This window comes from Thunnus maccoyii, chromosome 16, assembly GCF_910596095.1.
Source record: "Thunnus maccoyii chromosome 16, fThuMac1.1, whole genome shotgun sequence".
In the NCBI taxonomy this organism is placed as follows: domain Eukaryota; kingdom Metazoa; phylum Chordata; class Actinopteri; order Scombriformes; family Scombridae; genus Thunnus; species Thunnus maccoyii.
This window is the reverse complement of record NC_056548.1, coordinates 1,170,816-1,181,620: the sequence shown is the minus strand read 5'-3', so window position 1 is coordinate 1,181,620 and position 10,805 is coordinate 1,170,816. Positions and strand designations below refer to the sequence as shown.

At 36.9% G+C, this 10,805-nt stretch overlaps 1 long non-coding RNA gene across 1 annotated transcript; it reads left to right on the top strand.

The window, feature by feature from the left end:
- The first annotated feature begins 964 nt into the window (after positions 1-964).
- Positions 965-3,557, top strand: LOC121881303. Its single transcript, XR_006091740.1, has 3 exons — positions 965-1,288; positions 1,397-1,460; positions 3,097-3,557. It is a non-coding gene; the product is annotated as an uncharacterized LOC121881303 (long non-coding RNA).
- The last annotated feature ends 7,248 nt before the right edge of the window (positions 3,558-10,805 follow it).

Below are 10,805 nucleotides of genomic sequence, written 5' to 3'. Positions count from 1 at the left end.
CACGTCTCCAAACCTGGACAAATAAAACCAAAACGTGACTCTGGATGATGTGCTGATCAGAGCGTCAGTGCTGGTTAAGTTTGTCTGCTCAGAGTTAATATGAAGTCTGTTTGAAAAGCTGATCCGCACACCGTCACGCCTTCTCTGTCGGGTTCAGTCAGGTTAACTGACAGATCAGAGAGCAGCTTTGTGTTCAGATGACAGCTGAACTGTGCCGCTGTAAAAGCTTTTCTGATGTGAACAAGACGACGGAGCCGCCCTCCGCCTCCACGAAACCGACTCCACCGGGAATTCAACCGAGAGATCTGTCGACGGCGTCAGGAGACGAGCCGCTGTTTGAACTCTCTATTCAAAGAAGAAAAATAAAAGAAACCACAGCTGATTGTTCCCACGTCAGAAACCTTCACCACAGAGTCGAGACTTTCTGTTCCACTGCGAGGCTGCATGAAAGCAACAGCAGCTGCACATGTTCACAGGAAGTGCATCAGTCCTGTTTCTTAATGTTGGTTATCAGCCCTGATCCAGGACTCGGACGTTTCAGTCACTCAGCAGCTCATAAGATTTGTAAGAATGTTAAAAACATCAAATCAACAAATGGTAGACCGACTTCTTAGTGATTTTTAATGTGGAAAAAAGGCATCAGGCAGTGTAAAATACCAAAAATAAATATATAAATAAATGATTCTTCTATTATATTCAATACAAAGCATGTAAAATCCTTGCTCACCAACTTGTGTATGGGTATGGGATGCTGTGAGCCGGCACTTTTGTTGTGTACCAAAGACTCGGATTAAAGCAGGAAATTCTCCCACACGCCTGTCTGTAAATGATCTCATGAGAAAATGACAACATCTATAGACATATATATATATATATATATATAGAGTGGTGGTAGGATCTAGGCTCTTCCCTCTAACCTAAACCAACATGAAAACTAAACCTAACAGACATAAAGCTGCTAAAATAGGCCTCCTACCAGACCCACCAAAAACAAAAAGAACTGACAAAGGGAAAACACTAAAACATGTCAGCTACATGTAACCAGGTGGTCAAATAATAATATTTATGGAAATAATATCCATGCTGAGGAACTTCTCCATTGTTTCTATCTATCTATCTAGCTGGGGATGCTCATGTTGGACAGCAGGGGGTGTGAGTTTACCACTTAGTGCAGCGATATGCCTGCTGAGTGGACAGGGAATGCTGGGAAAAATACAGGAAGTACAACATAATGCGCTACTTTCTGCTGAGAATAGCCACTGGTTCCAACGGCGAGAGTATTTATCAGGTATCTTATCTTGTTTTGAGATTATTATGCATGATCCTGTAAAATAGTGGTTTAATGATGTTGGATGCACTTATATAAAATCCACATGTTGTGTGATTGTTTTGGTAGGATTGCAGATGTTGGTGGATTGAAAGCCACACGTGCGGAGCACAGCTTGCTATCCGTGAATTTGGTATGAAACAGTTTATTTTGTTTTACTGTTTGTATTTGTTCATCAAATATATAAAGCAAAATGAACGTTGCTTTTTTTTTGTGAACTGGAAAAACTGCTAAATTTGATGCATTAGCGCTGATATGTTACATGGCAGTGCAGTGAATGTTTTTGTGTTCTTCTGTTCATAGAGGTGCCACTGCCGTATTTATGCTGTATTTATGCTGTATTTGTGACGTATTTGAGCCACTTTTTTGTGTCACTTTTGTCACAATTTCAGTGACGTGTTTTCTGTACTGGAAGAAGTACTGAGTTTTGTTTTTTTGTTTATTTTTGCTAAATGTTTCTTTTGTAAAATTTCACAACCTGGCCTTTGGTGGAAGCCAAGAATTTTCTAAGTTGCTCTCCATAATTGGATAACAAAACAAGGAGAATAAAACCCCCAAAAATTTGCATTTGAAGTTGTGTGTTGACTTTATCTCTGGCTTCATACAAAACAAAGAGAAAGAGAGGGAAAGAGAGCTAAAGTTCCTGCTCCCTCTTTATTGGTTTTCCCTCAATCAGGCTGGATCAGATAGAGCTGTTATAGAGCAGTTATCCAAGACTTTTATACATAAAAGGCTTGTTGGCTACTAAAATAGAAAATGTGCAGGCAACTTAAACATGCACCACAACCCTGAACAGTGCAAAAATAAAAGGACCAAACAGCAGCTCCAACGTACAGAAACAGATGAGAAGAAGAGAAATCTTTATCTTGAGAAGAATCTTTGTATTTTCTTGCTGCATCAGAGATGAAGATTGAGATAATAAATGACTTACAGTGAAACATGTTCGACATTTTGCTGCTGTTGGTCTTTATGTTCAGCATTCAGTTCAGACTTGTGTCATGTTCAAAGTGTTACAGAAATGTTTCAGGACCCACTGATTAAAGCTGCTGTTGAGACTGTTTAACAACAAAAAGCGGGTGTTTATTCAGACATGAGACTGATGTTAAACCATCAGTTGAACAGTGAATTATATTTTATTTGCTGTAATCATTCCTCCTGTTCATACTGACCATCAGAAGATCCCTTCATAATGACCTTACAATGGAAGTGATGGGGGACAAAATCCACAGTCCTCCTTCTGTGCAAAAATGTATTTCAAAGTTTATCTGAAGCTAATATGAAGCTTCAGCGTCCAAATGAGTCAAATCAAGTAGATATCTTTCAACGTTACAGTCTTTTTAGTGCCAAAGTTCCTCTTTTTGTTACTATACTTCCACCTGCAGCTCAACAGGGAAACACTGTCCAAGGAAACACAAAGAGGGAATTTGATGCTAAAAAGACTGTAAATGTGTCAGATATCCACTTGATATAACTCAGACTGCTGAAGCTGAATAGAAGCTTCACACAGACTTGAATGCATTGAAAGCACCTTTGAAGGATCTTTTAATATCCAGGAGGAATGATTACAGCGAGGAAAACCTCTTTCACTGTTCATATGGACACCTGACTGCTGGTTTAAGACACACTGGAAAATTGTAAACTTCTTCTTTAAGTCAGAGTCTCCACCCACCACCACATAACTCCTGAACTCCCCAGGGCTTTAACAAACCCACTTAAATCCACTCCAGAAAATAGACCAGCCTGACTCTGATCTGCTTAACACACTGCAGCACTGCAATTGAAAATCAATTGAGGGATGATGAATGGGGGCCATTAGCTGCTGTGGCGCCGGGCTGGATCCAGTAAATAAAGGCTGGCGATAAACACGGCGGTCGACGCGGTCTGAGAAGCCGGCGGAGACGTTCGTTAGACCGGCAGCCAAGTGTCAGAGTTGATGAATGGTTCGACTCTGAGAAGACCCCTGAAGACTATAAATTATATTTCCAGTGTTAACTTAATGGAGAAACACAAATCATCCACAGCAGCAGCACACCGAGAGCAGAGGAACCTGAGAGTCCTGGACCAGAACCATGAAGAGTTCATCTCTAATAAAACTTTATTCATCATAGAAGAGTCTTTACTTAAAAGTTAAAACATCCTGAAAACCTCTGCAGATGCAGGGCACACCTCAGTCTCCATCACGCTGTATGTCAGGCTGAATTCTGTGTCCAAATTTAGGTTTAATTTTCTGCTGTCAGTCATTTTATCATTCAATAAAAACCACTGCAGGTCTGTTTGAAGTCGGCTCTTGTAAAATCTATAATTTCCATCCAGACTGTGAAGGTTTCTCATTCAGCTCCTCCTCATCCTTCACAAACTCTCATTAGTTGGTTTCATTTTGTGCTGTCAATCATTCTATTCAAATCAGTCTTCTCTTTTCTTGAGCACTTTCTGTACTTCTTCTTGTCTAAAGTTGAGTTTCACAGCTCCGTCTTGACTTTGAAAACTTTTTACACGTTTTTGTTGTTTTGTGAGGACATTGTATTAACCGACTTTCATTTTATGTTATTGTTATTCTTGGAGACGGATACTATGTTTAACCAACTCTGTACCGTCAAATTTAATTAATAGTCATGTGGGGACCCGTTTGGAGGAGAGTTCCCACAATGTCATAAATACAAGTATCCACACACACACACTTGTTTGTGTCCAGTTGACAGAATAAAATGTTGGTATGGTTTGTTTCTGCAAACCATGGATACGTTGAATCTCTACATTTCAATACATTTAATATGTAGCATATTGACATTTTTACTATATGTATCATAAGGAAAGTGACATAGTTGAGATGATCGCTTCTTGTTTCAACCGACAAAATTGGGTATTTTTAGCGAGACATTTATAGTTGTTCTTTTGGCAACAAATCCGGGTATTTTAACCCAAACCATGATCTTTTTCTAACCCTAACCAAGTGGTTTTTGTGCCTAAACCTAACCAGACCTTAACCACAGTGTTGTTGCAACTGATAATTTAATGCTTGACACGTGAAAAGCTTAAAATGCGATCAACTTTGAAACATAGTGATTGAAACATAGAAAATTCAACATATCTGTGGTTTTCAGAGACGTACAATGCCAACGTTTTTTTTTCTGGTGAGTGGGTTATTTTGTCACAGGACAACTTATTCCTTTATATTAATTCCTCGGAGGCCGACACTAACCCTAACACCAACTCCGAGTCTGTACCATAAAGTTTAAGTTTTAAACTTGTGAGAACCATTTGAGAGGAGAGTCCCCACAAGACACCTGACAGCTTTGTGTCCCCATAAGGTAAATACAAATAAACACACACACGATGCAGAATGAGGACACCATGACAGAACACCTTTAAAAAAGTTACGTTTGAAGTGTATTTATTAATATAATAATAATAATAATAATAATAATAATAATAATAATAATAATAATAATAATAACCAGAATGCAGTGTAACCTTCACTCAGTCCAACCTATCTTCTATTGCAGAGAATAATCACAGTTATAAAAATATCTTTCTTCACACGTCCGCAGAGTCGTGTTGGTGGATTTTTTTTTAAAAACTTTTATTTTATTGCCCCTCCCCTCAAAATCCAAATATAAAACAACACAGAGATTTGAGTCCCAGGGGAATGAATGGAGGATGTGTTTTTCCACTGCAGAGAAACTTTGACCAGCTGAACGTCACTCAGATGAGTTTGATCGTCTCTAAGAAACCTTTGAAATATTGCAGAAAAGAAGAACTGTGGTCTTACAAATCAAATGTCAAAGCATGAAATTTACTTGGATTCAGCTGTTTTAAATTATCAACTAGTGACCAATTCCAAGAGTTTTACTGTAAACAGTTTGAATAATATGTTTAATGTGACACAAGCCACAATTATTGAATAAAAAAATACAACCAAAGTTATTTTTTGGAAATAGAGCTGTTAAACAGCAGGGCCTCTGGGAAATGTAGTTGTGGCCGTCTCTGAGCTCACTTCCTCTTTATGATATAGTGTATTATACCATACTCACCAAATTCTCAGTGTGAAATTTATGCGCTATAGAGATCCATCCTGTCCAGCTACCGACTCAATAGAGTTGCAAAGTGGGAGGAGATATTTCTGGCAACCCCGGTTCCAAAAGTAACAATCCTGTTCATTTTTCCCATAGATGATGTCAATCAGACTCTCAGTTCTCTCTTCTACAGTTTGAACATGAAACTCTCCTGGTTCAATCATCAGTACAACAGATAAATAACTGTGTTCAAAAATATCTGGTCCTTTCACAAAAGTTGAAAGTAAAAGACTGCGGACATAAAGATTTTGGGGTAGAAGTTAACCCTCTAAAACCTACATAGACGCACCTGGACATAGTTTTATATTTTTGTCAATTCTGAGCTCATTCTTCCAGTTAGTATCAAGTGAATATACATCCTATAATTCAGGGGAATCTGCTCTTTCTTTCTGGTGCGGTGTAATGTCACCATCATGCATTACCTTTGTGTAAGCAAACCATATTTGACAAAAAAAGAAAAATGCCCGGTGAAAAAAAACTTGTGTTTTGTTGAATAACTCCATAGTCAACCAGAGAATTTTTGTTTTTTCAACGTGAAAAGTTGTATTTAGGTGTTTTAGAGCTGCGTGTAAAAGTTGGTGCAAATCCACCTTTTCCTCAGTGAGTTACAGCCACTTAATTGCATATTGTCCTGGGTGTTTTTTTTAGTAAACAATGTGACAATATATACATTTTGGTGGTGTCTTTATATTTTGGTCACCTGAGAGTAAATATCAAAGTGTTATATATCATTGGAAAATAGACAAGCTAATCTGTTGATATATGGAAGTGCACAGTGAGTGCACACAGTGACTCGAGTGAAGCCAATGAAGCCCAGCAAGCTTCTGTTCCTGCATCATGTGACGCACCGTAAATCGGCCCTGATGGTCATAAAGGCAACGTTCAAGGTGCCTCAGAAAGCCGAATCTCACGGTTCAGAAAAAAAAGCTTGTCAGTAACATAAATGGTCCCAAAGTTATTTAATGTTTTGTAGAACATGAGCTGTGTCTCAAATCACATACTTCTGTTAGTACACTTTCATGTAGTACACTGTGTACACTATATATTACTGGCGCGAATTTTGACAGGGTAGTGTTGTCTCAAATCAAACCCAGCCGTTGTGCACTTACCGGAAATTAGCATTAGCTAGCGTTAGCATCCGTGTTATCGTTCTTGCTACCAAATCATTACAGACTGCTAAATTAACCCAAAAAACATACTGATGGCTTATATCCGACAACAGTATAATGGTGCTAAGTGCTAAGTGCACTGCATTTTTCTATACTTCACAGTGTGAACGCACTTATGCACTCAAAATGTTAAGTGTAAGTACAGAAGTATGCGATTTGAGACACAGCAATGGTCTAGTGTAGCATTGACGCTACGCTCCGTTCCAGAGGGTTAACTACAACTCCCAAGGTGCATTTCAGCAAGAAACAGCCAATCACCAAGCTTAAAATTGGGTCACATGTGCCACTAATGGCGAGCAGAAGCTAAAGATTACAATAATGAGAAAACTGATTTTACAATCTACAGAGTGGATCAGGGAATCACGCGTTTTGTTTACAACTTAGGCGACAAAGTGTTACACTCTGATTCGCTCCTCTGACTGGCTTCTTCTCCATGGCAACAGCAGCTGAGGCTCATGGGTATTGTATTAATTTTAGCCATCTGTCAAAATCGCAGACAAAATGTAATTTATCAGGAATGAAGTATAAATAATGTAAACTGATGTCAGAATATAAACCTTTAGGATCGTTACATTATCCAGGAGAATCCTACGTTTCTATGTTCAGTAACATCGAGGCGATCAATTAAAGAAATATTTTAATTGGAAATAGAGAACGAGGAAAAACACCCATCACACTTCGCGACTCTACACATTGAAAGTTTGTTTTTCGACATGTTCCTGGGTTTTACTTTTCATATTCTAAGATAAATTAGTGCCTTAGAATATAGATAGACCTTTATAATAAAAGCTGAAATCTTAGTGATTTTAATTTCATATTGTAGTGTATTTAAATTTAATTTTGTTAGCATACAAAAAACTACAGCAGCTACCAACAGGCTGTAAATATCAGCAAAAAAGTGAAATGTTAGATAGATACTTACAGTAAATCCAAATTATGACTGCAAATCAAAAACATTTTAATTTTACTGTATTATCTTATAATTCTGATCTAATTTCAACCAATTAAGTCAATAGTTTGACTTTGTATCTCATAATTTTGACTTATTTATAGATTTTTTTATTTTTATCATTACAATGTATTCATCAATTTTTAAATTTTTTCCCCAGGCTGTAATGGTCTTCCATACAATTTCTCTTCAAAGTGTTACGAAGGAAGATTTTTCTATCAGAGGAGATAAGAATCCTAAATTTAAGTATCACTTATTTTTGATTAAAACAGCTTATTTCTGTGACTAGACTGTAATCGCTAATGCACACTGCTTGAATTTGGACACTTTCCAAAACATTTGCAAAAAATAAATGTATAAATAAGCCGGCTGGTGTTCGTCAGAGGCCTCCAATCGTCTCCGGTGACTTCAGAGTTAATGTGATAACGATGCAGTGGAGGATAAACTGATACCCAGAGGAGCTTGAATAAAAATCTGATTATCAACACAGCGAGCTGCAGTGGAAAAACACGCTGAGAGATGATAAGTGTCGCCAGAGGGAGGAGAAAAAAAAATCAACAAAACATTAAAAAGAAATGATATTTATCTGAGGGAATAAGTTATCTAATGGACCCCCTGCTGAATGACTGCTGATCAAAGTTTAATAACAGTGTGAGTAACAGTAGCGGAGATGAAAATTAGTTTTTTGTTGTTGTTTTTTTTAAAAGAAATGTTATGCAGCTGATATACAGTTAAAAATCATGTATCCCTAATGTATCTCCTCAGGAAAAACATCTTTAAAGACACAGTGAGAAAAAAAACAACATTTTTCAAGTTTCATATCCTCGACTCTGTTAACTCCAAATCAACGTGGTTCTCCAGAAACTCTTTGCTAACGACATCAAGCTCCGCTCTCAGTTAATCAAATCAAATCCCTGAACGATCCTCAAATGATACCCAACTCCCATATTCGAGACGCTCTAACTGCTGTTTCACTGTGTCTTTTAATGTATTTCAAAAAGGTAAAATTATTGTTTTCTCACAAAACCACGTGAATCAAAAATGGCAGTTACGTGGGTTTCCTGTGACAGCATGTGTATGAGCTGAGATATGGAAGTTTATTTCTGCCAAGAGAAAGAAAAAACATTTATGAAATGTTAGAAGTGACTTGACTTTTAAAGTCCTAATTATGAATTTGTAAATCAAAATTATGAGATACTTAGTCAGAAGTTTTACTTTTTGAGTCAATTTTTTTTTTTTTAAACTTTAATGTTTTAAGTCAACTTTAAGGTACTAACCCATAATTATGAAAAAATGTTTACTTTTTAGATCAAAATTCTGATAGTATTTTTTTTTTTTTACTTTTTGAGTCAAAATTTAAAAGAAATCTAAACTTTAACTAAGTAAATATTTAGATTATGAAAAATTAAGTCAAAATCTTTATACGTCAGAATTATAGATAGTAATTAAGATAGTCCATCTTTTTTTTAAAAAAAAAACAAAAACTTTTTTAGTCAAAATTGTAAAAAATCTTAACTTTAACCACGTGAACATTAGGATACTAACTCATAATTATGAAAAATTAAGTCTCTTTCTAACTTTTTAACTTAAAATTGAATCAAATTTTTATCTTTTGAGTCGAAATTAAAAAAAAAAAAATCAAAACTTTAACTTGTGTTAAAATTAAGATACTGACTCATAAATATAAAAAGTCAAGCAATTCAATTAAATTCTGCCTTTTTAAATTATTATGTCATAAAAATAAAAAAAAATCATAACTTTGACTCAGTATCTCACAATTTTGAATTAACATGGGTTTTGTTATTGGCGCCATCATGTTTGTTTCTGTTCTTGACAGAAATGGGTTTCCATACAACATATGACGTGGAGGTGAATGATCTGTAAATTTGTCCTGAATGTGTTTCCATACAGGTGTGTACAGATGTGTTGTTCATGTGTTGACTCTGTTCAACTAAATGCATTTTTGTCTTTTTGTGCTTTTTTTAAAATAATTCCTCTCTGTGGAGTTTTGTTTTAATAGAAATGTTTTATCAGCAGAACGCGTATCAAATCTGTTTGCTTTGATACTCAAACCATCAACTCTCTAAAATTAAAAAGAAATTAGCTTCCAGATTTTTTATTTGTCAAATGTTTCTATTTGAGTTTTTCCCACAAATCTTGAAAAAAAAAAAAAACATAAAAGAAATAAAAGAAACCTGAACTAAAAATCCCACCCTCATTAAAACCAACAAAACTTAAGAGATGAGAAGAGTTGGAACGTGTAAAGATTCCCGTCTTTATAATATCATAGGAACAATATAAGATTTGATTTTACAATACATTTTTCTTCCTCCTTTTTCCAAAAGCTCCAGCTGTTTTGTAGTTTAAGGTAACTGATGGTCTCAGGTAGCGTCAAAGTCTCCGCCGCCGTCTGAAAACTCCTATTTGGAAATACTAAAATAGTTCTGAGACCAAATGCTCGAATCCCATTGGCTCAGGGCTGAGAAATATGTCCGGTCACACGTCCTCGGATTACGATTGCATTTTTGTTCTTTTAGTTGTAAAGTAAATCAGAGAACTTCCTGTCTGTATCAAGAGTCTGTTTTCTGTCTGTGGCTTTTTCATTGCTGCGTCCTCTTAACACCCCATCCAACATGGCTTCCTTTTTCCCAGAATCCTCTTGTCATCATAAACATTTTCATCTCCAAAAAAAAAAAAAAAATTAGTATGAAACTGATTCTCTGCATATTCAGACCAGGAGATATTTTTGTTTATGTTATTTTCTCCTCAGTCATTAAGACAGAAAGATTCAACTCATTTGTTTTTATTTGTTTTGTTTCCATGACGATGGCGGTCCTCGGGCCCGGTGATCTTTTTCCTCTGTGAGTCTGAAGGCACTTGATGTCATGGCAGAGGGCGAATTCTCCTCCTCGGTCCGCCGCAGACAGACAGACAAACAGACGTCAAAATAAAATCTAAAAGTTTTTTTTTTTTTAAAAATACCGCCCTGTTGGTCCGCCCGCTGTAAAAAGTTACCCCGCCCCTCCCAAAAATAAAGAGACTGCTGTTTGTCTGTCCAGCTCGCAGTACAGTACTGTTGATCTGTGGAGGGGGGAGTACGGGGGGGTGTATGGGTGGAGATGGAAGACGGGGGAGGGGGGGGGGGGGGGGGGGGGGGGGGTCAGGAAAGTTGACATTCCAGCTGTTATTTCCTCTGTTTTCTGTGCTTTGTGGCGCTGAGCTGAAACCAAAAGGTCAACGACACCGTCACTAGAGATGAGCCGGTAAACCTTTTCACTCTGATTCTG